Raw genomic sequence first — 27,916 nt, 5'->3', positions numbered from 1 at the left:
TCTCTCTTTCAATAGATCATGTCTTAGCCTTTACTTACTGTCTACCTCTCTCTCTATCAATAGATCATGTCATAGCCTTTACTTACTGTCTACCTCTCTCTCTCTCTCTATCAATAGATCATGTCATAGCCTTTACTTACTGTCTACCTCTCTCTCTATCAATAGATCATGTCATAGCCTTTACTTACTGTCTACCTCTCTCTCTCTATCAATAGATCATGTCATAGCCTTTACTTACTGTCTACCTCTCTCTATCAATAGATCATGTCATAGCCTTTACTTACTGTCTACCCCTCTCTCTCTATCAATAGATCATGTCATAGCCTTTACTTACTGTCTACCTCTCTCTCTATCAATAGATCATGTCATAGCCTTTACTTACTGTCTACCTCTCTCTCTATCAATAGATCATGTCATAGCCTTTACTTACTGTCTACCTCTCTCTCTATCAATAGATCATGTCATAGACTACTTACTGTCTACCTCTCTATCAATAGATCATGTCATAGCCTTTACTTACTGTCTACCTCTCTCTCTCTATCAATAGATCATGTCATAGCCTTTACTTACTGTCTACCTCTCTCTCTCTATCAATAGATCATGTCATAGCCTTTACTTACTGTCTACCTCTCTCTCTATCAATAGATCATGTCATAGACTACCTACTGTCTACCTCTCTCTCTCTATCAATAGATCATGTCATAGCCTTTACTTACTGTCTACCTCTCTCTCTCTATCAATAGATCATGTCATAGCATTTACCTACTGTCTACCTTTCTCTATCAATAGATCATGTCATAGACTACTTACTGTCTACCTCTCTCTATCAATAGATCATGTCATAGACTACCTACTGTATACCTCTCTATCAATAGATCATGTCATAGACTACCTACTGTCTACCTCTCTATCAATAGATCATGTCATAGACTACTTACTGTCTACCTCTCTATCAATAGATCATGTCATAGATTTTACTTACTGTCTACCTCTCTCTCTCTATCAATAGATCATGTCATAGACTACCTACTGTCTACCTCTCTCTATCAATAGATCATGTCATAGCTACCTTACTGTCTACCTCTCTCTCTCTCTATCAATAGATCATGTCATAGACTACCTACTGTCTACCTCTCTCTCTCTATCAATAGATCATGTCATAGCCTTTACTTACTGTCTACCTCTCTCTCTCTCTATCAATAGATCATGTCATAGACTACTTACTGTCTACCTCTCTCTCTCTATCAATAGATCATGTCATAGACTACCTACTGTCTACCTCTCTCTCTATCAATAGATCATGTAATAGCCTTTACTTACTGTCTACCTCTCTCTCTCTCTATCAATAGATCATGTCGTAGCATTTACTTACTGTCTACCTTTCTCTCTCTATCAATAGATCATGTCATAGACTACTTACTGTCTACCTCTCTCTCTCTATCAATAGATCATGTCATAGACTACCTACTGTCTACCTCTCTATCAATAGATCATGTCATAGACTACCTACTGTCTACCTCTCTATCAATAGATCATGTCATAGACTACTTACTGTCTACCTCTCTATCAATAGATCATGTCATAGATTTTACTTACTGTCTACCTCTCTCTCTCTATCAATAGATCATGTCATAGACTACCTACTGTCTACCTCTCTCTCTCTATCAATAGATCATGTCATAGCCTTTACTTACTGTCTACCTCTCTCTCTCTATCAATAGATCATGTCATAGACTACTTACTGTCTACCTCTCTCTCTCTATCAATAGATCATGTCATAGACTTTACTTACTGTCTACCTCTCTCTATCTCTCTACTGCAACTTCTCTATCTCTCCCTGCCCCCACTCTCTCTCTCTCTCTCTCTCTCTCTCTCTCTCTCTCTCTCTCTCTCTCTCTCTCTCTGTCTCTATCTCTCTCTTCTCTCTCTCTCTGTCTCTCTCTATCTCTCCCTGCCCCCACTCTCTCTCTCTCTATCTCTCTCTCTATCTCTCCTCTCTCTCACTCTCTCTTCTCTCTCTATCTCTCTCTCTATCTCTCTCTTCTCTCTCTCTCTCTCTCTCTCTCTCTCTCTCTCTCTCTCTCTCTCTCCGATCTCCAGTCAGCTCTCTCTCTCTCTCTCTCTCTCTCTCTCTCTCTCTCTACTCCTCTCTCTCTCTCTCTCTCTCTCTCTCTCTTCGTCTCTCTCTCTATCTCTCTCTCTCCCCTCTTCTCCAGGTGAGATGGAGGAGTTGGAGGCTATCTGGCTAACGGGGATCTGTCACAATGAGAAGAACGAGGTGATGTCCAGTCAGCTGGATGTAGACAACATGGCCGGAGTGTTTTACATGCTGGCTACCGCCATGGGCCTGTCTCTCATTACCTTCATATCAGAACACCTCTTCTACTGGAGGCTGAGATACTGTTTCACTGGAGTCTGTAACGGACGACCTGGTCTGCTCTTCACCATCAGCAGGGTAAGACTGAAGGGTACTGGGGGGTAGGGCTTAGGGTACTGGGTAGGGGTTAGGTACTGGGTAGGGGTTAGGGTACTGGGTAGGGGTTAGGGTACTGGGTAGGGGTTAGGGTACTGGGTAGGGGTTAGGTACTGGGTAGGGGTTAGGGTACTGGGTAGGGGTTAGGGTACTGGGTAGGGGTTAGGGTACTGGGTTTGGGTTAGGGTACTGGGTAGGGGTTAGGTACTGGGTAGGGGTTAGGGTACTGGGTAGGGGTTAGGGTACTGGGTAGGGGTTAGGGGGTACTGGGTAGGGGTTAGGGTACTGGGTAGGGGTTAGAGTACTGTGTAGGGGTTAGGTACTGGGTAGGGGTTAGGGTACTGGGTAGGGGTTAGGGTACTGGGTAGGGGTTAGGGTTAGGTTACTGGGTAGGGGTTAGGGGTACTGGGTAGGGGTTAGGGTACTGGGTAGGGGGTTAGGGTTAGGGTACTGGGTAGGGGTTAGGTACTGGGTAGGGGTTAGGGTACTGGGTAGGGGTTAGGGGTACTGGGTAGGGTTTAGGGTACTGGGTAGGGGTTAGGGTACTGGGTGGGGGTTAGGGTACTGGGTAGGGGGTTAGGGTACTGGGTAGGGGTTAGGGTACTGGGTAGGGGTTAGGGTTAGGGTACTTTGTAGGGGTTAGGGTACTGGGTAGGGTTAGGGTACTGGGTAGGGGTTAGGGTTAGGGTAGGGGTTAGGGTACTGGGTAGGGGTTAGGGTTAGGGTACTGGGTAGGGGTTAGGTACTGGGTAGGGGGTTAGGGTACTGGGTAGGGTTAGGGTTAGGGTACTGGGTAGGGGTTAGGTACTGGGTAGGGTTAGGGTTAGGGTACTGGGTAGGGGTTAGGGTACTGGGGGGTTAGGGTACTGGGTAGGGGTTAGGGTACTGGGTAGGGTTAGGGTACTGGGTAGGGGTTAGGGTACTGGGTAGGGGTTAGGTACTGGGTAGGGGGTTAGGGTACTGAGTAGGGGTTAGGGTTAGGGTACTGGGTTAGGGGTTAGGGTTAGGGTACTGGGTAGGGTTAGGGTACTGGGTAGGGGTTAGGGTACTGGGTAGGGGTTAGGGTTAGGGTACTGGGTAGGGGTTAGGGGTACTGGGTAGGGGTAGGGGGGGGTTAGGGTACTGGGTAGGGGTTAGGGTTAGGGTACTGGGTAGGGGGTTAGGGTTAGGGTACTGGGTAGGGGTTAGGGTACTGGGTAGGGGTTAGGGTACTGGGTAGGGGTTAGGGTACTGGGTAGGGGTTAGGGTACTGGGTAGGGGTTAGGGTACTGGGTAGGGGTTAGGGTACTGGGTAGGGGTTAGGGTACTGGGTAGGGGTTAAGGTACTGGGTGGGGGTTAGGGTACTGGGTAGGGTTAGGGTACTGGGTAGGGTTAGGGTAGGGGTTAGTAGGGGTTAGGGTACTGGGTAGGGGTTAAGGTACTGGGTAGGGGTTAGGGTACTGGGTAGGGGGTTAGGGTACTGGGTAGGGGTTAGGGTACTGGGTATGGGGTTAGGGTACTGGGTAGGGGTTAGGGTACTGGGTAGGGGTTAGGGTTAGGGTACTGGGTAGGGGTTAAGGTACTGGGTGGGGGTTAGGGTACTGGGGTAGGGGTTAGGGTACTGGGTAGGGGTTAGGGTACTGGGTAGGGGTTAGGGTACTGGGTAGGGCTTAGGGTACTGGGTAGGGGTTAGGGTACTGAGTAGGGGTTAGGGTACTGGGTAGGGGTTAGGGTATTGGGTAGGGGTTAGGGTACTGGGTAGGGGTTAGGTACTGGGTAGGGGTTAGGGTACTGGGTAGGGTTAGGGTACTGGGTAGGGGTTAGGGTACTGAGTAGGGGTTAGGGTACTGGGTAGGGGTTAGGGGTTAGGGTACTGGGTAGGGGTTAGGGTACTGGGTAGGGGTTAGGGTATTGGGTAGGGGTTAGGGTACTGGGTAGGGGTTAGGGTACTGGGTAGGGGTTAGGGGGAATACTGGGTAGGGGTTAGGTACTGGGTAGGGGTTAGGGTACTGAGTAGGGGTTAGGGTACTGGGTAGGGGTACTGGGTAGGGTTAGGGGTTAGGGTACTGGGTAGGGTTAGGGTACTGGGTAGGGGTTAGGGTACTGAGTAGGGGTTAGGGTACTGGGTAGGGGTTAGGGTTAGGGTACTGGGTAGGGGTTAGGGTACTGAGTAGGGGTTAGGGTACTGGGTAGGGGTTAGGGGTTAGGGTACTGGGTAGGGTTAGGGGTACTGGGTAGGGGTTAGGGTACTGAGTAGGGGTTAGGGTACTGGGTAGGGTTAGGGGTTAGGGTACTGGGTATGGGTTAGAGTACTGGGTAGTGGTTAGGGTACTAGGTAGGGGTTAGGTTAAGGGTTAAGATGTAGAATGTAGGGGGTTAAGGTGTAGAAGGTAGGTGTTAGGGTGTAGAATGTAGGGGTTAATGTGTGGAATGTAGGGTTAGGGTGTAGAATGCAGGGGTTAGGGTGTGGAATTTAGGGGTTAAGGTGATGAATGTAGGGGTTAAGGTGATGAATGTAGGGATCAGGTGTAGAATGTAGGGTTTAGGGTGTAGAATGTAGGGGCTAAGGTGTTGAATGTAGGGATCAGGTGTAGAATGTAGGGTTTAGGGTGTAAGGTACAGGGGCTAAGGCTGAAGAACACCTCTTCTACAGGAGGTCAAGTTGCTGTTTCACTGCTCTGTCTGCCAGGTTGAGATGGAGAGAGAGGGAGGAGGAGAGAGCGAGAGAGAGAGAGAGAGAGAGAGAGAGAGAGAGAGAGGGATGGAGGATGGAGAGAGAGAGAGAGAGAGGGAGGGGGGATGGAGGATGGAGAGAGAGAGAGAGAGAGAGAGAGAGAGAGAGAGGGGGGGGGATGGAGGGAAGGAAGGAGAGAGAGAGAGAGAGAGAGAGAGATGAAGAGAGAGAGAGTGAGAGAGAGAGAGAGAGAGAGAGAGAGAGAGGGAATGAGAGGAAGGAAGGAGAGAGAGAGAGAGAGAGAAGAGAGAATGAGAGAGGACAGAATGAGAGAGAGAGAGAGAGAGAGAGAGAGAGAGAGAGAGAGAGAGAGAGAGAGAGAGGGGATGGAGGAAGGAAGGAGAGAGAGAGAGAGAGAGAGAGAGAGAGAGAGAGAGAGAGAGAGAGAGAGAGAGGAGGGAAGGAGAGACAGGAGAGAGAGAGAGAGAGAGAGAGAGAGAGAGAGAGGGATGGAGGAAGGAAGGAGAGAGAGAGAGAGAGAGAGAGAGAGGGGATGAGGAGGACAGGGAGAGAGAGAGAGAGAGAGAGAGAGAGAAGGGGAATGGAGGAAGGAGAGAGAGAGAGAGAGAGAGGATGGAGGAAGGAAGGAGAGAGGAGAGACAGAGAGAGAGAGACAGAGAGAGAGAGAGAGAGAGAGAGAGGGGATGGAGGAAGGAAGGAGGAGAGAGAGAGAGACAGAGAGAGAGAGAGAGAGAGAGGGGGAGGAGAGGAGGAAGGAAGGAGAGAGAGAGAGAGAGAGAGAGAGAGAGAGAGAGAGAGAGAGAGAGAGAGAGAGAGAGAGAGAGGGGTGGAGGAAGGAGGGGTGGAGATGGTCAGGTTTCTGCTGTGAAATAGAGCCAGGTGTTGCAGCCTGAGGCAGAGAACAGATACATCACCTCACCCTGTGTCTTTGTTCTGCTCCTGTACTTACGAGCCATCCTTTCTCTGCCTGGGTTAGGGCCAGTCTCTTTCTACTGTCTCTTATCCTGGGTTAGGATCAGTCTCTTTCTACTGTCTCTTATCCTGGGTTAGGATCCAGTCTCTTCTACTGTCTCTTATCCTGGGTTAGGATCAGTCTCTTCTATTGTCTCTCAGCCTGGGTTAGGGCCAGTCTCTTTCTACTGTCTTAGCCTGGGTTAGGGCCAGTCTCTTCTACAGTCTCTTATCCTGGGTTAGGATCAGTCTGTTTCCACTGTCTCTTATCCTGGATTAGGGTCAGTCTGTTTCTACTGTCTCTTATCCTGGATTAGGATCAGTCTCTTTCTACTGTCTCTTAGCCTGGGTTAGGATCAGTCTCTTTCTATGTCTCTCAGCCTGGGTTAGGGCCAGTCTCTTTCTGCCATCTCTTAGCCTGGGTTAGGGCCAGTCTCTTTCTACTGTCTCTTATCCTGGGTTAGGGCCAGTCTCTTCTACTGTCTCTTATCCTGGGTTAGGGCCAGTCTCTTTCTATTGTCTCTCAGCCTGGCTTAGGGCCAGTCTCTTCTACTGTCTCTTATCCTGGGTTAGGGCCAGTCTGTTTCTACTGTCTCTTAGCCTGGGTTAGGGCCAGTCTCTTTCTATTGGCTCTTATCCTGGATTAGGGCCAGTCTCTTTCTACTGTCTCAGCCTGGGTTAGGGTCAGTCTCTTTCTACTGTCTCTTATTCTGGGTTAGGGCCAGTCTCTTTCTACTGTCTCTTATCCTGGATTAGGGCCAGTCTCTTTCTACTGTCTCTTATCCTGGGTTAGGGCCAGTCTCTTTCTACTGTCTCAGCCTGGGTTATGGTCAGTCTGTTTCTACTGTCTCAGCCTGGGTTATGATCCAGTCTGTTTCTACTGTCTCTTATCCTGGGTTAGGGCCAGTCTCTTTCTACTGTCTCTTATTCTGGGTTAGGGCCAGTCTCTTTCTACTGTCTCTTATCCTGGATTAGGGCCAGTCTCTTTCTACTGTCTCTTAGCCTGGGTTAGGGCCAGTCTCTTTCTACTGTCTCTTAGCCTGGGTTAGGGCCAGTCTCTTTCTACTGTCTCTTAGCCTGGGTTAGGGCCAGTCTCTTTCTAATGTATCTCGGCCTGGGTTAGGGCCCGACTCTTTCTACTGCCTCCTAGCCTGGATTAGGGTCAGTCTCGTTCTACTGTCTCAGCCTGGGTTAAGGCCAGTCTCTTTCTACTGTCTTAGCCTGGGTTAGGGCCAGTCTCTTTCTATTGTCTCTCAGCCTGGGTTAGGGCCAGTCTCTTTCTACTGTCTTAGCCTGGGTTAGGGCCAGTCTCTTTCTACAGTCTCTTATCCTGGGATTAGGATCAGTCTCTTTCTACTGTCTCTTAGCCTGGGTTTCGGCCAGTCTCTTTCTACTGTCTCTTAGCCTGGGTTAAGGCCAGTCTCTTTCTATTGTCTCTCAGCCTGGGTTAGGTCCAGTCTCTGGCACACACTCTGCTCTGACATCCACTCCTCTTGCCCTGACACACACACAAGAGACAGAGCACAGACTCCAGTTTATTTATCAGTCATGTCCCTCGTGTTGACTCCAGTTTATTTATCAGTCATGTCCCTCGTGTTGACTCCAGTTTATTTATCAGTCATGTCCCTCGTGTTGACTCCAGTTTATTTCTCAGTCATGTCCCTGTCGCTGTGCTGCGCTGAGCAGAGAGGAGAGGAGTGTGGAGGAGTTAAGAGGAGTAGTAAGGAGTTAAGAGGAGTAGTGAGGAGTAGTGAGGAGTTAAGAGGAGTAGTGAGGAGTAGTGAGGAGTTAAGAGGAGTTAAGAGGAGTAGTGAGGAGTAGTGAGGAGTTAAGAGGAGTTAAGAGGAGTAGTGAGGAGTAGTGAGGAGTTAAGAGGAGTAGTGAGGAGTTTAGAAGAGGAGTTAAGAGGAGTAGTGAGGAGTAGTGAGGAGTTAAGAGGAGTAGTGATGAGTAGTGAGGAGTTAAGAGGAGTAGTGAGGAGTTAAGAGGAGTTAGGAGGAGTCGTGAGGAGTAGTGAGGAGTTAAGAGGAGTAGTGAGGAGTAGTGAGGAGTTAAGAGGAGTAGTGAGGAGTAGTGAGGAGTTAAGAGGAGTAGTGAGGAGTAGTGAGGAGTTAAGAGGAGTAGTGAGGAGTTAAGGGGAGTTAAGAGGAGTAGTGAGGAGTTAAGAGGAGTAGTGAGGAGTTAAGGGGAGTTAAGAGGAGTAGTGAGGAGTTAAGAGGAGTAGTGAGGAGTTAAGAGGAGTAGTGAGGAGTTAAAAGGAGTAGTGAGGAGTTAAAAGGAGTAGTGAGGAGTTAAGAGGGAGTAGTGAGGAGTAGTGAGGAGTATTGAGGAGTTAAGAGGAGTAGTGAGGAGTTAGAGGAGTAGTGAGGAGTAGTGAGGAGTAGTGAGGAGTTAAGAGTAGTTAAGAGGAGTAGTGAGGAGTTAAGAGGGGTTAGGAGGAGTTAAGAGGAGTTAAGAGTAGTTAAGAGGAGTTAGGAGGAGTTAAGAGGAGTTAGAGGAGTTAAGAGGAGTTAAGAGGAGAGTAGTTAAGAGTTAAGAGGAGTAGTGAGGAGTTAAGAGGAGTTAGGAGGAGTAGTGAGGAGTTAGGAGGAGTAGTGAGGAGTAGTGAGGAGTAGTGAGGAGTTAAGAGGAGTAGTGAGGAGTAGTGAGGAGTAGTGAGGAGTTAAGAGGAGTAGTGAGGAGTAGTGAGGAGTAGTGAGGAGTTAAGAGGAGTAGTGAGGAGTAGTGAGGAGTGAAGAGGAGTAGTGAGGAATAGTTAGGAGTTAAGAGGAGTAGTGAGGAGTAGTGAGGAGTAGTGCTACTACCAAGGGTTACTCTTGTCTGTCTGTCTGTCCGTCCGTCCCTCCCTTCCTCCGTCCCCCCCCTCTCTCTCTCTCTCTCTCTCTGTGTGTGTCTGTTGTCTGTCTGTGTGTGTGTGCTGCCTCACACTAATCTTCTTCCTCTCTCTTTCTGTTCCCTTTTTCCTCCCTTCCTCCCGCCCCCTCTATCACCGTTATCTTCATCACCCCCTCCTCTCTTCCTCATCTCCTCCTCCCCACCCCTTCTTTCCTCCCCCCCTCCTCCCTATCCTCCCCCTCCTCTCCCTCTCCTCCCCCTCCTCCTCCCTCTCTGTCTCCTCCTTTCCTCCTCCCCCTCCCTCCTTCTTCCTACCCCCTCCCCCCCCCTCCTCCTCTCCCTCCTCCCCTTCCTCCTCCTCTCCTCCTCCTCCCCTCCCCTCCTCCCCCTCCTCCTCCTCATCTCCTCCTCCCTCCTCTCTCCTCCCCCCCTCCTCCCCTCCCCTCCCTCCTCCCTCCTCCTCTCCTCCCTCCTCCTCCTCCTCTCCTCCTCATCCCTCCCCCCTCCTCCCTCCTCCCTCCTCCCCCTCCTCCCTCCTCCCTCCTCCCTCCTCCTCCTCCTCCTCCTCCTCCCCCTCCTCCTCCTCCTCCTCCCCTCCTCCTCCTCCCCTTCTCCTCCCTCCCCTCCCTCCTCCTCCCCTCCCCTCCTCCCCTCCTCCTCCTCCCCCTGCCCTCCCTCCTCCTCCTCCTCTCCTCCTCCTCCCCTCCTCCTCCTCCTCCTCCTCCTCCTCCTCCTCCTCCTCCAGCTTATCCAGGGTATCTGGTCTTGTGTCCACGGGGTCCATATAGAGTTAAAGAAGAAGCCTCCGGAGTTGGACTTCTCTCCTCAGGCCAACATGTTGCACCTTCTGAAGTCAGCGAAGAAGATCACCCTGTCTTCTTCATCTCCTAAACGCTCCCGGCCTTGCTGCAGCCCGGTATCATCAACATGATGAAAGGTATGATAAACCCCTGACCTCTAACCCCTGAACTCACATCTCTAACCCAGCACCAAAAATGATAGAATTACAGGAATCTTTGCAAAAACAACTACCTGGTTGGAGGTTTTCAAATTCCCTGGGAATATTCCGACCGGGACTTCGGGAAAAATGTTGGGGAATTTTATCAGGAAATTATATATCCTTTGATTCTTCAAGACTTAAAAAAATGTCTCATCAGCTTATTTCAACTGTCGTACCCAATGATGTATATACATTTATTTATTTTTTACCTTTATTTAACCAGGCAAGTCAGTTAAGAAATAATTTTATTTTCAATGACGGCCTGGGAACAGTGGGTTAACTGCCTGTTCAGGGGCAGAACGACAGATTTATACCTTGTCAGACTAATAAATGCGGGGTTTAAACTCGCAACCTTCCGGTTACTAGTCCAACTCTCTAACCACTAGGCTACCCTGCCGCCCCAATAATATAATAATATATAATAATACAACAATAATAATGACATAATAATAATAACAATGATGTATATACATCTGGAACTGCTGATGCTATGAGAGGCCTGGAAGGTACAAGTCGGCCATGTTGGCACTCCCAACGCAAATGTACACGTATTTAAGTATTGTTCTTTGTTGTTGTAGAAGGGACAGTAACATTAGTCATCTCTAACAATTACACTTTAAAAGACAATTTAAAAAAAATATATATATATGTTGTATTTGTTAAATTAATGATGAGATAACATAATATAATTTAAAAGTATCCATTAAAGCGTCTGTAGAAAAAAACTTTTCAAAACCGAACGTAGACATAATAAATGTAGTAACAGAACCCCACAGTAGAGGTGTAGACATAATAAATGTAGTAACAGAACCCCACAGTAGAGGTGTAGACATAATAAATGTATAACAGAACCCCACAGTAGAGGTGTAGATAATAAATGTAGTAACAGAACCCCACAGTAGAGGTGTAGACATAATAAATGTAGTAACAGAACCCCACAGTAGAGACATAATAAATGTAGTAACAGAACCCCACAGTAGAGACATAATAAATGTAGTAACAGAACCCCACAGTAGAGGTGTAGACATAATAAATGTAGTAACAGAACCCCACAGTAGAGACATAATAAATGTAGTAACAGAACCCCACAGTAGAGACATAATAAATGTAGTAACAGAACCCCACAGTAGAGGTGTAGACATAATAAATGTAGTAACAGAACCCCACAGTAGAGACATAATAAATGTAGTAACAGAACCCCACAGTAGAGACATAATAAATGTAGTAACAGAACCCCACAGTAGAGAGAACATAATAAATGTAGTAACAGAACCCCACAGTAGAGACATAATAAATGTAGTAACAGAACCCCACAGTAGAGGTGTAGACATAATAAATGTAGTAACAGAACCCCACAGTAGAGAGACATAATAAATGTAGTAACAGAACCCCACAGTAGAGGTGTAGACATAATAAATGTAGTAACAGAACCCCACAGTAGAGACATAATAAATGTAGTAACAGAACCCCACAGTAGAGACATAATAAATGTAGTAACAGAACCCCACAGTAGAGGTGTAGACATAATAAATGTAGTAACAGAACCCCACAGTAGAGGTGTAGACATAATAAATGTAGTAACAGAACCCCACAGTAGAGGTGTAGACATAATAAATGTAGTAACAGAACCCCACAGTAGAGACATAATAAATGTAGTAACAGAACCCCACAGTAGAGACATAATAAATGTAGTAACAGAACCCCACAGTAGAGAGACATAATAAATGTAGTAACAGAACCCCACAGTAGAGACATAATAAATGTAGTAACAGAACCCCACAGTAGAGAGACATAATAAATGTAGTAACAGAACCCCACAGTAGAGACATAATAAATGTAGTAACAGAACCCCACAGTAGAGACATAATAAATGTAGTAACAGAACCCCACAGTAGAGGTGTAGACATAATAAATGTAGTAACAGAACCCCACAGTAGAGACATAATAAATGTAGTAACAGAACCCCACAGTAGAGGTGTAGACATAATAAATGTAGTAACAGAACCCCACAGTAGAGACATAATAAATGTAGTAACAGAACCCCACAGTAGAGGTGTAGACATAATAAATGTAGTAACAGAACCCCACAGTAGAGACATAATAAATGTAGTAACAGAACCCCACAGTAGAGACATAATAAATGTAGTAACAGAACCCCACAGTAGAGACATAATAAATGTAGTAACAGAACCCCACAGTAGAGGTGTAGACATAATAAATGTAGTAACAGAACCCCACAGTAGAGACATAATAAATGTGTAGAACCCCACAGTAATAAATGTAGTAACAGAACCCCACAGTAGAGACATAATAAATGTAGTAACAGAACCCCACAGTAGAGGTGTAGACATAATAAATGTAGTAACAGAACCCCACAGTAGAGGTGTAGACATAATAAATGTAGTAACAGAACCCCACAGTAGAGTGTAGACATAATAAATGTAGTAACAGAACCCCACAGTAGAGACATAATAAATGTAGTAACAGAACCCCACAGTAGAGACATAATAAATGTAGTAACAGAACCCCACAGTAGAGGTGTAGACATAATAAATGTAGTAACAGAACCCCACAGTAGAGGTGTAGACATAATAAATGTAGTAACAGAACCCCACAGTAGAGGAGTAGACATAATAAATGTAGTAACAGAACCCAACAGTAGAGACATAATAAATGTAGTAACAGAACCCCACAGTAGAGACATAATAAATGTAGTAACAGAACCCCACAGTAGAGGTGTAGACATAATAAATGTAGTAACAGAACCCCACAGTAGAGGTGTAGACATAATAAATGTAGTAACAGAACCCCACAGTAGAGGTGTAGACATAATAAATGTAGTAACAGAACCCCACAGTAGAGGTGTAGACATAATAAATGTAGTAACAGAACCCCACAGTAGAGGTGTAGACATAATAAATGTAGTAACAGAACCCCACAGTAGAGGTGTAGACATAATAAATGTAGTAACAGAACCCCACAGTAGAGACATAATAAATGTAGTAACAGAACCCCACAGTAGAGGTGTAGACATAATAAATGTAGTAACAGAACCCCACAGTAGAGGTGTAGACATAATAAATGTAGTAACAGAACCCCACAGTAGAGACATAATAAATGTAGTAACAGAACCCCACAGTAGAGGTGTACATAATAAATGTAGTAACAGAACCCCACAGTAGAGACATAATAAATGTAGTAACAGAACCCCACAGTAGAGACATAATAAATGTAGTAACAGAACCCCACAGTAGAGGTGTAGACATAATAAATGTAGTAACAGAACCCCACAGTAGAGGTGTAGACATAATAAATGTAGTAACAGAACCCCACAGTAGAGACATAATAAATGTGTATACATAATAATATGTAGTAACAGAACCCCACAGTAGAGGTGTAGACATAATAAATGTAGTAACAGAACCCCACAGTAGAGGTGTAGACATAATAAATGTAGTAACAGAACCCCACAGTAGAGGTGTAGACATAATAAATGTAGTAACAGAACCCCACAGTAGAGGTGTAGACATAATAAATGTAGTAACAGAACCCCACAGTAGAGGTGTAGACATAATAAATGTAGTAACAGAACCCCACAGTAGAGACATAATAAATGTAGTAACAGAACCCCACAGTAGAGACATAATAAATGTAGTAACAGAACCCCACAGTAGAGGTGTAGACATAATAAATGTAGTAACAGAACCCCACAGTAGAGGTGTAGACATAATAAATGTAGTAACAGAACCCCACAGTAGAGACATAATAAATGTAGTAACAGAACCCCACAGTAGAGGTGTAGACATAATAAATGTAGTAACAGAACCCCACAGTAGAGACATAATAAATGTAGTAACAGAACCCCACAGTAGAGGAGTAGACATAATAAATGTAGTAACAGAACCCCACAGTAGAGACATAATAAATGTAGTAACAGAACCCCACAGTAGAGAGACATAATAAATGTAGTAACAGAACCCCACAGTAGAGGTGTAGACATAATAAATGTAGTAACAGAACCCCACAGTAGATAATAAATGTAGTACATAATAAATGTAGTAACAGAACCCCACAGTAGAGACATAATAAATGTAGTAACAGAACCCCACAGTAGAGAGACATAATAAATGTAGTAACAGAACCCCACAGTAGAGGTGTAGACATAATAAATGTAGTAACAGAACCCCACAGTAGAGTGTAGACATAATAAATGTAGTAACAGAACCCCACAGTAGAGACATAATAAATGTAGTAACAGAACCCCACAGTAGAGGTGTAGACATAATAAATGTAGTAACAGAACCCCACAGTAGAGGTGTAGACATAATAAATGTAGTAACAGAACCCCACAGTAGAGGTAGTAACATAATAAATGTAGTAACAGAACCCCACAGTAGAGGTGTAGACATAATAAATGTAGTAACAGAACCCCACAGTAGAGACATAATAAATGTAGTAACAGAACCCCACAGTAGAGGTGTAGACATAATAAATGTAGTAACAGAACCCCACAGTAGAGGTGTAGACATAATAAATGTAGTAACAGAACCCCACAGTAGAGACATAATAAATGTAGTAACAGAACCCCACAGTAGAGGTGTAGACATAATAAATGTAGTAACAGAACCCCACAGTAGAGACATAATAAATGTAGTAACAGAACCCCACAGTAGAGGTGTAGACATAATAAATGTAGTAACAGAACCCCACAGTAGAGGTGTAGACATAATAAATGTAGTAACAGAACCCCACAGTAGAAATGAACAGAACATAATAAATGTAGTAACAGAACCCCACAGTAGAGGTGTAGACATAATAAATGTAGTAACAGAACCCCACAGTAGAGGTGTAGACATAATAAATGTAGTAACAGAACCCCACAGTAGAGACATAATAAATGTAGTAACAGAACCCCACAGTAGAGACATAATAAATGTAGTAACAGAACCCCACAGTAGAGGTGTAGACATAATAAATGTAGTAACAGAACCCCACAGTAGAGGTGTAGACATAATAAATGTAGTAACAGAACCCCACAGTAGAGACATAATAAATGTAGTAACAGAACCCCACAGTAGAGGTGTAGACATAATAAATGTAGTAACAGAACCCCACAGTAGAGGTGTAGACATAATAAATGTAGTAACAGAACCCCACAGTAGAGACATAATAAATGTAGTAACAGAACCCCACAGTAGAGAGACATAATAAATGTAGTAACAGAACCCCACAGTAGAGGTGTAGATTCAGAATTCAATTATAATGTTATAACAGAACCCCACAGTGGTCTCTATAGATTATAGATGTTTTACTGTAATCCAGGTGGTAACTCCCATAAATGTATAATAAATGTATACTGTCCCTAGTAGAGACATAATAAATTTTATAACAGAACCCCACAGTAGAGGTGTAGACATAATAAATGTAGTAACAGAACCCCACAGTGGTCTCTATACATAATAAATGTTATACAGAACCCCAGGTGGTCTAATATAGATTATTGATATTATAAATGTAGTAACAGAACCCCACAGTAGAGTCATAATAAATGTAGTATAGATGAACCCCACAGTAGAGGTGTAGACATAATAAGATGTTAAATAATCAGAACCCCAGTAGAGGTCTCTATAATTATAGATGTAACAGAACCCCACAGTAGAGTCATCTAAATGTTAACAGAACCCCACAGTAGAGACATATACTGTCTCCAGGTAGACTGTATAGATAATAGATGTTATACTGTCCCAGGTGGTCTCTACATAATAAATGTCATAACAGAACCCCACAGTAGAGACATAATAAATGTATAGATTATAGATGTTAATAAATGTAGTAACAGAACCCCACAGTAGAGTTAATAAATGTTATGCAGAACCCCACAGTAGGTCTCATAATAAATGTTATAGATGTTAATAAATGTAGTAACAGAACCCCACAGTAGTTAATAAATGTAGTAACAGAACCCCACAGTGGTCTCTATACATAATAAATGTAGTACAGAACCCCACAGTAGAGTCTAATAAATGTTATAGATGTTAATACTGTAGTAACAGAACCCCATAGATTATAGACATAATAAATGTAGTAACAGTCCCCAGTTGGTCTCTAGACATAATAAATGTAGTAACAGAACCCCACAGTAGATAGATTATAGATGTAGAGACATAATAAATGTAGTAACAGAACCCCTCAGTATAGATTAATAAATGTTATACAGAACCCCAGGAGGTCTCTAGACATATAAATGTTATAACTGAACCCCAGGTGATCTCATATAGATTATAGATGTTAATAAATGTAGTAACAGAACCCCCACAGTAGAGGTCTCTATAAATTATAGATGTTATACTGTCTCCAGTAGGTCTGTATGACATAATAAATGTTAACTGAACCCCAGGTAGAGTCTCATATAAATGATTATAGATGTTATACTGTCAGAACCCCACAGTAGAGGTCTAGACATAATAGATTATAGATGTTAATACTGTAGTCCCCCACAGTAGAGGTCTCTATGTTATATATGTTATACTGTCTCCAGGAGGTCTCTATGTTGTAGATGTTATACTGTCTCCAGGTGGTCTCTATAGATTATAGATGAACTCCTCCAGGAGGTCTCTATGTTATATATGTTATACTCTCTCCAGGTAGAGTCATAATTATAATGTTATAACTGTCTCCAGGAGTAGAGGTGTAGACATATAAATGTTATACTGTCTTCAGTGGTCTCTAGACATTATAAATGTATACTGTCTCCAGGTGGTCTCTATAGATTATAGATGTTATACTGTCTCTAGGAGGTCTCTATAGATTATAGATGTTATACTGTCTCTAGGTGGTGTCTATGTTATAGATGTTATACAGTCTTCAGGAGGTCTCTATAGATTATAAATGTATACTGTCTCCAGGTGGTGTCTATGTTATAAATGTTATACTGTCTCCAGGTGGTCTCTATAGATTATAGATGTTATACTGTCTCCAGGAGGTCTCTATGTTATAGATGTTATACTGTCTCCAGTAGAGGTCTCTATAGATTAAGATGTATAACTGTCTCCAGGTGGTCTCTATAGATTATAGATGTTATACTGTCTCCAGGAGGTCTCTATAAATTATAGATGTTATACTGTCTCCAGTTGGTCTCTATAGATTAATAGATGTTATACTGTCTCCAGGTGGTCTCTATAATTATAGATGTTATAACTGAACTCCAGGAGGTCTCTATGTTGTAGATGTTATACTGTCTCCAGTTGGTCTCTATAGATGTATAGATGTAGAGATGTATACTGTCTCAGGTGGTCTCTATAGATTATAGATGTTATACTGTCTCCATGTGGTCTCTATGATTATAGATGTTATACTGTCTCCAGGAGGTCTCTATGAATATAGATGTTATACTGTCTCCAGGTGGTCTCTATAGATTATAGATGTTATACTGTCTCCAGGTGGTCTCTATAGATTATAGATGTTATACTGAACCCCAGGTGGTCTCTATGATTATAGATGTTATACTGTCTCCAGGAGGTCTCTATAGATTATAGATGTTATAACTGTCTCCAGGTAGTCTCTATAGATTATAGATGTTATACTGTCTCCAGGAGGTCTCTATAGATTATAGATGTTATACTGTCTCCAGGTGGTCTCTATAGATTATAGATGTTGTGCTGTCTTTCCTCTAGGTAACTCTGTCGTCAGTCTGTCTCCTAAAGGCCAGGGTGGTCTCTATAGCAACACTTCCACTCTACAGGGCTTCCTGGGTCGGCACAAAGACCTGCTGAATAACTCATCCCCAGGCCCGTACCCTGGGAAACCCAAACCCCACCCCTCAGCCTCAACGACGTAGAGGTCAGCGTTAGGTACCGCCGACAACGGCAAACCCAACCCCACAGGCCCATAATAAATGTCCGGAACCCCACAGCTGTAGAAACCCCGCGCCCTATGGAAGAAGATGTGGAGACGCTGAAACAAGGACCAATCCCGTTGTCCGGTCCCGTTGGTGGTCCCGCCCCCGGATCCGCTGGCTCCGCCTCTGTCCCGGGCCATGCAACAATGAAGAGCCAGCGTTACCTCCCTGAAGACCCGCCCCATTCCGACATCTCTGAGTGTTCCAGCCGGCCCCCTCTTACATGGAATCTGATCTGGGGGAACCCCAGGATGGGGATGGGGGTTCAAACCCCAAAGAGACGGGCTGAAGAAACGCCCGGTGGGACATAATAGGTGTAGGAGGGAGGCGGCAGTGGGAGGAGTCACGAGAAGATCTATTCCATAGACTCAGACCAGGCCAGTCTACACTCAGAACCCCGCTCTACCAGAGAGACAGCCTCCAGGAACCCCCACAGACGTCAGACACGCACTCCGAGGTGTCAGACACTCTCACTACGGAGCACTCCAACGCCGTGAGACATCCATCCTGCAGCTGAGCGCCAGTAGAGGTGCTGCACCACAGCCACTCTGCCGACGCTGACCTCCACTCTCTGAAGGACAAGAAGTACAGCACCTACAAACACACCAGCACTGGAGCTGCCTCCTCAGGCAAAGACAAGAGCAGTAAGTATTAATGTAGTACTACTGTAGTACTATAGAAGTATTACTGTAGTTGTACTGTAGTATAGCTATAGTATTGTAGAAGTAGATGTTAGCACCTACAAACACACCAGCACTGGAGCTGCATAATAAATGGCAAAGACAAGAGCAGTAAGTATTAATGTAGTACTACTGTAGTATAACTAATAAATGTATTACAGAAGTTGTACTGTAGTATAGCTATAGTATTGTAGAATAATACAGCACCTACAAACACACCAGCACTGGAGCTGCCATCCTCAGGCAAAGACAAGAGCAGTAAGTATTAATGTAGTATTACTGTAGTATAACATAGTATTACTGTAGTTGTACTGTAGTATAGCTATAGTATTGTAGAAGTACAGCACCTACAAACACACCAGAACACTGGAGCTGCCTCCTCAGGCAAAGACAAGAGCAGTAAGTATTAATGTAGTACTACTGTAGAGGTATAGAAGTATTACTGTAGTTGTACTGTAATATAGCTATAGTATTAGTAGAAGTACAGCACCTACAAACACACCAGCACTGGAGCTGCCATCCTCAGGTAAAGACAAGAGAGTAAGTATTAATGTAGTACTGTCCCCACAGTAGAGGTCATAATAAATGTATTACTGTACCCCTGTAGTATAGCTATAGTATTGTAGAAGTACAGCACCTACAAACACACCAGCACTGGAGCTGCCTCCTCAGGCAAAGACAAGAGCAGTAGAGACATTAATGTAGTAAACTAACTGTAGACTATAGAATATTACTGTAGTTATACTGTAGTATAGCTATAGTATTAACAGAAGTACAGCACTCTAAAATGTACACCAGCACTGGAGGTGCTCTAATAAGGCAAAGACAAGAGCAGTAGAGTATTAATGTAGTATTACTGTAGTATGTAACATATAGTATTACAGAACCCCACAGTAGAGACATAATACTGTAGTATAGCTATAGTATTGTAGACATAATAAAGCACCTACAAACACACCAGCACTGGAGCTGCCTAATCAGGCAAAGACAAGAGCAGTAATATTAATGTAGTACTACTGTAGTACTATAAATGTAGTATTACTGTAGAGACATTAAATGTACTGTAGTATAGCTATAGTATTGTAGAAGTACAGAACCTACAAACACACCAGCACTGGAGCTGCCTCCTCAGGCAAATACAAGAGTAGTAAGTATTAATGTAGTACTAAATGTAGTACTATAGAGGTATTACTGTAGTAACAGTACCCCACAGTAGTATAGCTATAGTATTGTAGAAGTACAGCACCTACAAACACACAGCACTGAGGTGCCTAATCAGGTAAAGACAAGAGCAGTAAGTATTAATGTAGTATTACTGTAGTATAACTATAGTATTACTGTAGTTGTACTGTAGTATAGCTATAGTATTGTAGAAGTACAGCACCTACAAACACACCAGCACTGGAGTTGCCTCCTCAGGTAAAGACAAGAGCAGTAAGACATAATAATGTAGTACTACTGTAGTACTATATAGTATTACTGTAGTTGTACTGTAGTATAGCTATAGTATTGTAGAAGTACAGCACCTACAAACACACCAGCACTGGAGCTGCCTCCCAGGCAAAGACAAGAGCAGTACGTATTAATGTAGTACTACTGTAGTACTAGACATAAGTATTACTGTAGTTGTGCTGTAGTATAGCTATAGAGTTTAGAAGTACAGCACCTACAAACACACCAGCACTGGAGCTGCCTCCGTAAGGCAAAGACAAGAGAGTAAGTATTAATGTAGTAACAGAACCCCACAGTATAACTAAGTATTACTGTAGTAACAGTACCTCCAGTATAGCCCCATAGACATTGTAGAAGTAACAGCACCCATCACAAACACACCAGCACTGGAGCAGCCCCACAGTCAGGCAAAGACAAGAGCAGTAAGTATTAATGTAGTATTACTGTAGTATAACCCCGGTAGAGGTGTAGATTACTGTAGTTGTACTGTAGTATAGCTATAGTATTGTAGAAGTACAGCACCTACAAACACACCAAACTGGAGCTGCCTCCCAGGCAAAGACAACAGAACAGTAGAGTATTAATGTAGTACTACTGTAGTACTATAATAAAACTGTAGTTGTGCTGTAGTGTAGCTATAGTATTGTAGAAGTACAGCACCTACAAACACACCAGCACTGAAGCTGCCTCCTTAGATGCAAAGACAAGAGCAGTACCCCACAGTAGTAGACATTACTGTAGTATAACGATGTATTACTGTAGTTGTACTGTAGTATAGCTATAGTATTGTAGAAGTACAGCACCTACAAACACACCAGCACTGGAGCTGCCTCCTCAGGCAAAGACAAGAGCAGTAAGTATTAAAGTAGTATTACTGTAGTATAACATATAGTATTACTGTAGTTGTACTGTAGTATAGCTATAGTATTGTAGAAGTACAGCACCTACAAACACACCAGCACTGGAGCTGCCTCCTCAGGCAAAGACAAGAGCAGTAAGTATTAATGTAGTATTAACCGTAGTAGTATAGAAGTATTACTGTAGTTGTACTGTAGTATAGCTATAGTATTAACAGAACCCCACAGTACAGCACCTACAAACACACCCGCACTGGAGCTGCCTCCTCAGGCAAAGACAAGAGCAGTAAGTATTAATGTAGTACATACTGTAGTATAACCCCATAGTATTACTGTAGTTGTACTGTAGTATAGCTATAGTATTATAGAAGTACAGCACCTACAAACACACCAGCACTGGAGCTGCCTCCTAAGGCAAAGACAAGAGCAGTAAGTATTAATGTAGTATTTCCGCAGTAGTATAGAAGTATTACTGTAGTTGTACTGTAGTATAGCTATAGTATTATAGAAGTACAGCACCTACAAACACACCCACACTGGAGCTGCCTCCTCAGGCAAAGACAAGAGCAGTAAGTATTAATGTAGTATTACTGTAGTATAACGATAGTATTACTGTAGTTGTACTGTAGTATAGCTATAGTATTGTAGAAGTACAGCACCTACAAACACACCAGCACTGAGCTGCCTCCTCAGGCAAAGACAAGAGCAGTAAGTAGAGACATAATGTAGTATTACTGTAGTAGTATAAATGTATTACTGTAGTTGTACTGTAGTATAGCTATAGTATTGTAGAAGTACAGCACCTACAAACACACCAGCACTGGAGCTGCCTCCTCCAGCAAAGACAAGAGCAATAAGTATTAATGTAGTATTACCGTAGTATTATAGAAGTATTACTGTAGTTTTACTGTAGTATAGCTATAGTATTGGAGCTGCCTCCTCCATGAGGGACAAGAACAGTAAGTATTACTGTAATATTACTGTAGTATTATAGAAGTAGTACTGTAGTAAAACTATAGTATTATAGAAGTACAGCACCTACAAACACACCCGCACTGGAGCTGCCTCCTCCAGCAAGGACAAGAACAGTAAGTATTACTGTAGTATTACTGTAGTGTAATATAATTATTACTGTGGTATCACTGTAGTATAATTCTAGTATTATAGATGTACTACAGTAGTATTACAGTGCTAGAGCTGTAGTGTTATAGAAATGTTATATAATTATTACTGTGGTATTACTGTAGTATAGCTGTAGTATTATAGAAGTATGTAGTATAACGGTTGTATAACTGTAGTACTGTAGTAAAACTATAGCATTATAGAAGTACAACACCTACAAACACAACAACACTGGAGCTGCCTCCTCCAGCAATGACAAGAACGGTAAGTATTACTGTAGTATAACTATAGTACTATAGAGGTATCAATATAGTATACCTATGGTATTATAGAAGTATTACTGTAGTATAACTATAGTACTATAGAGGTATCAATATAGTATACCTATGGTATTATAGAAGTAGTAATGTGGTATAACTAGAGTACTATAGATGTATTAATATAGTATACCTATGGTATTATAGAAGTATTACTGTAGTATAACTATAGTACTATAGAGGTATCAATATAGTATACCTATGGTATTATAGAAGTAGTAATGTGGTATAACTAGAGTACTATAGAGGTATTAATATAGTATACCTATGGTATTATATAGTAATGTATAACTAGAGTACTATAGAGGTATGTATACCTATGTATTATAGAAGTAGTAATGTGGTATAACTAGAGTACTATAGATGTATTAATATAGTATACCTATGGTATTATAGAAGTATTAATGTAGTATAACTACAGTACAATAGAGGTATCAATATAGTATAGCTATGGTATTATAGAAGTAGTAATGTGGTATAACTAGAGTACTATAGAGGTATTAATATAGTATACCTATGGTATTATAGAAGTATTACTGTAGGTATAACTAGAGTACTAATAGAGGTATTAATATAGTATACCTATGGTATTATAGAAGTAGTAATGTGGTATAACTAGAGTACTATAGAGGTATTAATATAGTATACCTATGGTATTATAGAAGTAGTAATGTGGTATAACTAGAGTACTATAGAGGTATTAATATAGTATAGCTATGGTATTATATAGTAGTAATGTGGTATAACTAGAGTACTATAGAGGTATTAATATAGTATACCTATGGTATTATAGAAGTATTACTGTAGTATAACTAGAGTACTATAGAGGTATTAATATAGTATACCTATGGTATTATAGAAGTAGTAATGTGGTATAACTAGAGTACTATAGAGGTATTAATATAGTATACTATGGTATTATAGAAGTATTACTGTAGTATAACTATAGAACTATAGAGGTATTAATATAGTATACCTATGGTATTATAGAAGTATTACTGTAGTATAACTATAGTTCTATAGAGGTATTAATATAGTAACAGCACATGTAAAAACAATAACAAAGACAAGAACAGTAAATGTGTGGTAATCAGTTTAAATGTCACCATGTTCTGTGGTAATCACCATGTTTAAATGTCTACCATGTTCTGTGGTAATCAGCCCATGTTTAAATGTCTACCATGTTCTGTGGTAATCAGCACCATGTTATAAATGTCTACCATGTTCTGTGGTAATCAGCACCATGTTATAAATGTCTACCATGTTCTGTGGTAATCAGCACCATGTTATAAATGTCTACCATGTTCTGTGGTAATCAGCACCATGTTATAAATGTCTACCATGTTCTGTGGTAATCAGCATGTTATAAATGTCTACCATGTTCTGTGGTAATCACCATGTTATAAATGTCTACCATGTTCTGTGGTAATCAGCACCATGTTATAAATGTCTACCATGTTCTGTGGTAATCAGCACATGTTATAAATGTCTACCATGTTCTGTGGTAATCAGCACCATGTTATAAATGTCTACCATGTTCTGTGGTAATCAGCAATCATGTTATAAATGTCTACCATGTTCTGTGGTAATCAGCTCCATGTTATAAATGTCTACAATTCAGTAATCAGCACCATGTTATAAATGTCTACCATGTTCTGTGGTAATAAGCATGTTATAAATGTCTACCATGTTCTGTGAATCAGCACCATGTTATAAATGTCTACCACATCTTCTGTGGTAATCAGCACCATGTTATAAATGTCTACCATGTTTGCTGCTAATCAGTTTATAAATGTCTACCATGTTCTGTTCTGTGGTAATCAGCACCATGTTATAAATGTCTACCATGTTCTGTGGTAATCAGCATGTTATAAATGTCTACCATGTTCTGTGTTATAAATCCAGCATGTTATAAATGTCTACCATGTTCTGTGGTAATCAGCACCATGTTATAAATGTCTACCATGTTCTGTGGTAATCAGCCCATGTTATAAATGTCTACCATGTTCCCTGGTAATCACATGTTTAAATGTCTCCATGTTCGTGGTTCAATATTTCCCCCTAATTTAATTCCAATTCAGTTCAGTAAACTAGAGGGCTAATTATTGCTGTCAGACATTTGACACAGATAAGAGACATCTCCCCCTCAGCAGCCCTGGGATCTGTTTTGCTGCTACAGTAGTTCTGCAAGGGACTGATTACAGACTGGTCAATACATTATGTTAATCAATACATGATGTTAATCCCCCCTCTCCAGGTGGAATCCTACTCTTATGTTCCCCCTCCCTCTCATGGTCCCCCTCCCTTCCCTGTCCTCCCTCTCCCCTCTTCCTCCTCTCCCTCCTCCCTCCTCTCCTCTCCCTCTCCCTCCCTCCCCAGGCCAGTCTCCTCCCTCCTCCCCTCCCCCCCTTCCCCCTCTCCACGTCTCCTCATCTCTCCCCCTCTCCCTCTCTCTCCCCCTCTCCTCCTCTCCTCCCTCTCTCCCACAGCCTCCCCTCTCCACTCCCCTCTCCCTCCCCCCTCTCCCTCTCCACTCCTCCTCTCCTCTCCCCATCTCCCCCTCTCCCCTCTCCCCTCTCTCCCTCTCCTCTCCCCTCTCCTCCCTCTCCTCTCTCCCTCTCTCCTCCAGGTCTCCCCTCTCCCTCTCTCTCCCCTCCTCTCCTCTCCTCCTCTCCTCTCCTCTCTCCCCTCTCCTCTCCTCTCCCCTCCCTCCCTCCCCTCTCCTCCTCTCTCTAGATGGTTCCTACGATGCCCCAGGGGGCCAGAGACAGACCCATTGCCGGTCCTGTCTAGGGAAGTTATCAGGTTACTCTGGTCTGTACACAGTCCGCTCCCCTCAGAACCGCTGTGATGCCTGCATCCACCTGGGAAATCTCTACGACATCAGTGAAGACCAGCTGCAGTACCAGACCTATTCACAGGCACACGCACACTCCCCAAACACACACTCTCCCACTCCCTCTCCACACGCACACTCCCCACACGCACACTCCCCACACGCACACTCCCCACACGCACACTCCCCACACGCACACACACACACCCCAGCACACACACCCTCACTCTGGCGGGGACATGTTCACCCACTACCTGCCTCAGAGCGAGCTGGGTCTGGTGGGCGCTAGGGTGATGGGTTGGTGAGTCACTACCTCCCCCCAGCCGGGACCTCCCCCCCAGGATCTCACCTCTCCACCCAGCTCAGCCGACAGCCCTCCTACGAGAACGTCCCTGAGAAGCAGCAGCGTCGGGGGGGCGGCAGGGAGTCAGAGCGGCAGCAGAGTCAGTTCAGAGGGTTCAGTCTGCCAGACAGGGACAACAGCAGAGATAACAACAGCTTTGGTCTCCTGGAGGATAGTCCCTACGCTAACGTCCTCACCATGCGCTCTGACCGACCCTACTCCTCCTCCCCCCTCAACCACTCTCTGGATCCTGTCCTGCCCCTCCCCCTGCCCCTCCCCCGCCGCTCCAAGTCCCTGTACCCCGACCGGCCCTCCCATAACCCCTTCCTGCAGGGCGGAGGGGGGACGGGGCAGCGAGGAGAGAACAGCCTGGCCGCTGCACAGCGCCTGGCACACGGCCACTCCGCCACCGACCTCTACAAACAACTAGTCCCCCTGGCGATGACGCTCGGCAACCACCACGGGCATCCCCACGGCAACCACCAGGAGTTCTTCTACCCCGGGGCCTCAGAGACGGCCGTGATGTCGTACGTGATGGCTCCGCCCGCCATGGCGGCCCAGCAGCCAATCGGCTACGTGACGGCTCCCGGGCCTCCAGCGCCGGTGGAAACAGGCCACGCCTCTACCGACGCATGCCCAGCATCGAGTCCGACGTCTGAGACACACACACACACACGCACGCACACACACACACACACACACACGCACACACACAGCTGAACAGAACAGTCCTAGTCCTCAGTGTTTTCTATGAGGAGCTAAACCTCCTTCATAAAGCACTAATACTATACAACCTATAAACAGGTGGTCTACCACTGACTTTACAGGAGAGAGAGGAGAGGAGAGGGAGAGGAGGGGAGGGGGAGGAGGGAGAGGGAGAGGGGGGGGGGAGGAGAGGAGGGGGAAACACAGGAGGGAAGGGGAGGAGGAGGCAGGAGGGGAAGGGGAGAAGGAGAGGAGTAGAGAGGAGGGGAGTGGGAGGGGAGGGAGGAGGGGAGGGGAGGAGGAGGTAGGGAGGGAGGGAGGAGGAGAGGGAGGAGAGGAGGGTAGAGGGATGGACTCAGACTGCTATGTGTACCCTGGGAGGGTAGGAGTATCTGGAGACCTTGAGGGATAAGAACAGGAAGTAACTGGAGCTGAAGCTGAACCATACACAGAGACTGATGGACTCAGACTGCTCTGTGTACCCTGGGACTGGGTAGGATGTTCATCTGGATGACCTCTAACTTCTGATTCCTCCTCTCCTCTGACACAGCCCTGGCTGGGCTCTAAACCCGCTCTTTGGTTCTTCTGAGAGAGAGATATCTTCTCTCCCCCTCTCTACCAGGGATAACCCCCTCCCCTCTCTTACCAGGGATAACCCCCAGCTCTCCCCCTCTCTACCAGGGATAACCCCCAGCTCTCCCCCTCTCTACCAGGGATAACCCCCAGCTCTCCCCCTCTCTACCAGGGATAACCCCAGCTCTCCCCTCTCTCTACCAGGGATAACCCCCAGCTCTCCCCTCTCTAACTACCAGGGATAACCCCCAGCTCTCCCCCTCTCTACCAGGGATAACCCCCTCTCCCCCTCTCTCTAGCTCTCCCCCTCTCTACCAGGGATAACCCCAGCTCTCCCCCTCTCTACCAGGGATAACCCCCAGCTCCCCCTCTCTCTACCAGGGATAACCCCAGCTCTCCCCTCTACCAGGGATAACCTACCAGGGATAACCCCCAGCTCTCCCCCTCTCTACCAGGGATAACCCCAGCTCTCTCTCCCCCCTCTCTCTACCAGGGATAACCCCCAGCTCTCCCCCTCTCTTCCATAACCCCCAGCTCTACCAGGGATAACCCCCAGCTCTCTCTCTTCACCAGGGATAACCCCAGCTCTCCCTCTCTACCAGGGATAACCCCCAGCTCTCCCCCTCTCTACCAGGGATAACCCCCAGCTCTCTACCAGGATAACCCCCAGCTCTCTACCAGGGATAACCCCAGCTCTCCCCTCTCTACCAGGGATAACCCCAGGGGATAACCCCCAGCTCTCCCCCTCTCTCTACCAGGGATAACCCCAGCTCTCCCTCTCTCTACCAGGGATAACCCCAGCTCTCCCTCTCTCTAACCCCCAGCTCTCCCTCTACCAGGGATAACCCCAGCTCTCCCCCTCTCTCTACCAGGGATAACCCCAGCTCTCCCCCTCTCTACCAGGGATAACCCCAGCTCTCCTCTCTATGAGGATAACCCCCAGCTCTCCCCCCCCAGCTCTCCCTCTCTACAGGAGAGGAGAGGAGAGGATCTACCAGGGATAACCCCAGCTCTCCCCTCTCTCTACCAGGGATAACCCCCAGCTCTCCCCTCTCTCTACCAGGGATAACCCCAGCTCTCCCCCTCTCTCTACCTCTCCCCCTCTCTACCAGGGATAACCCCAGCTCTCCCATCTCTAGGGGATAACCCCCCAGCTCTCCCCCTCTCTCTACCAGGGATAACCCCAGCTCTCCCCCTCTC

General features: G+C 44.6%; 1 pseudogene; it reads left to right on the top strand.

Moving 5' to 3' along the window:
- Positions 1-2,197: 2,197 nt before the first annotated feature.
- On the top strand, positions 2,198-26,097 carry LOC135535118 (glutamate receptor ionotropic, NMDA 2A-like; annotated as a pseudogene).
- The last annotated feature ends 1,819 nt before the right edge of the window (positions 26,098-27,916 follow it).

Source organism: Oncorhynchus masou, unplaced genomic scaffold (genome assembly GCF_036934945.1).
Source record: "Oncorhynchus masou masou isolate Uvic2021 unplaced genomic scaffold, UVic_Omas_1.1 unplaced_scaffold_446, whole genome shotgun sequence".
Lineage (NCBI taxonomy): Eukaryota > Metazoa > Chordata > Actinopteri > Salmoniformes > Salmonidae > Oncorhynchus > Oncorhynchus masou.
Note: the sequence above shows the minus strand (reverse complement) of the source record. Positions and strands in the feature narration are given on the sequence as shown.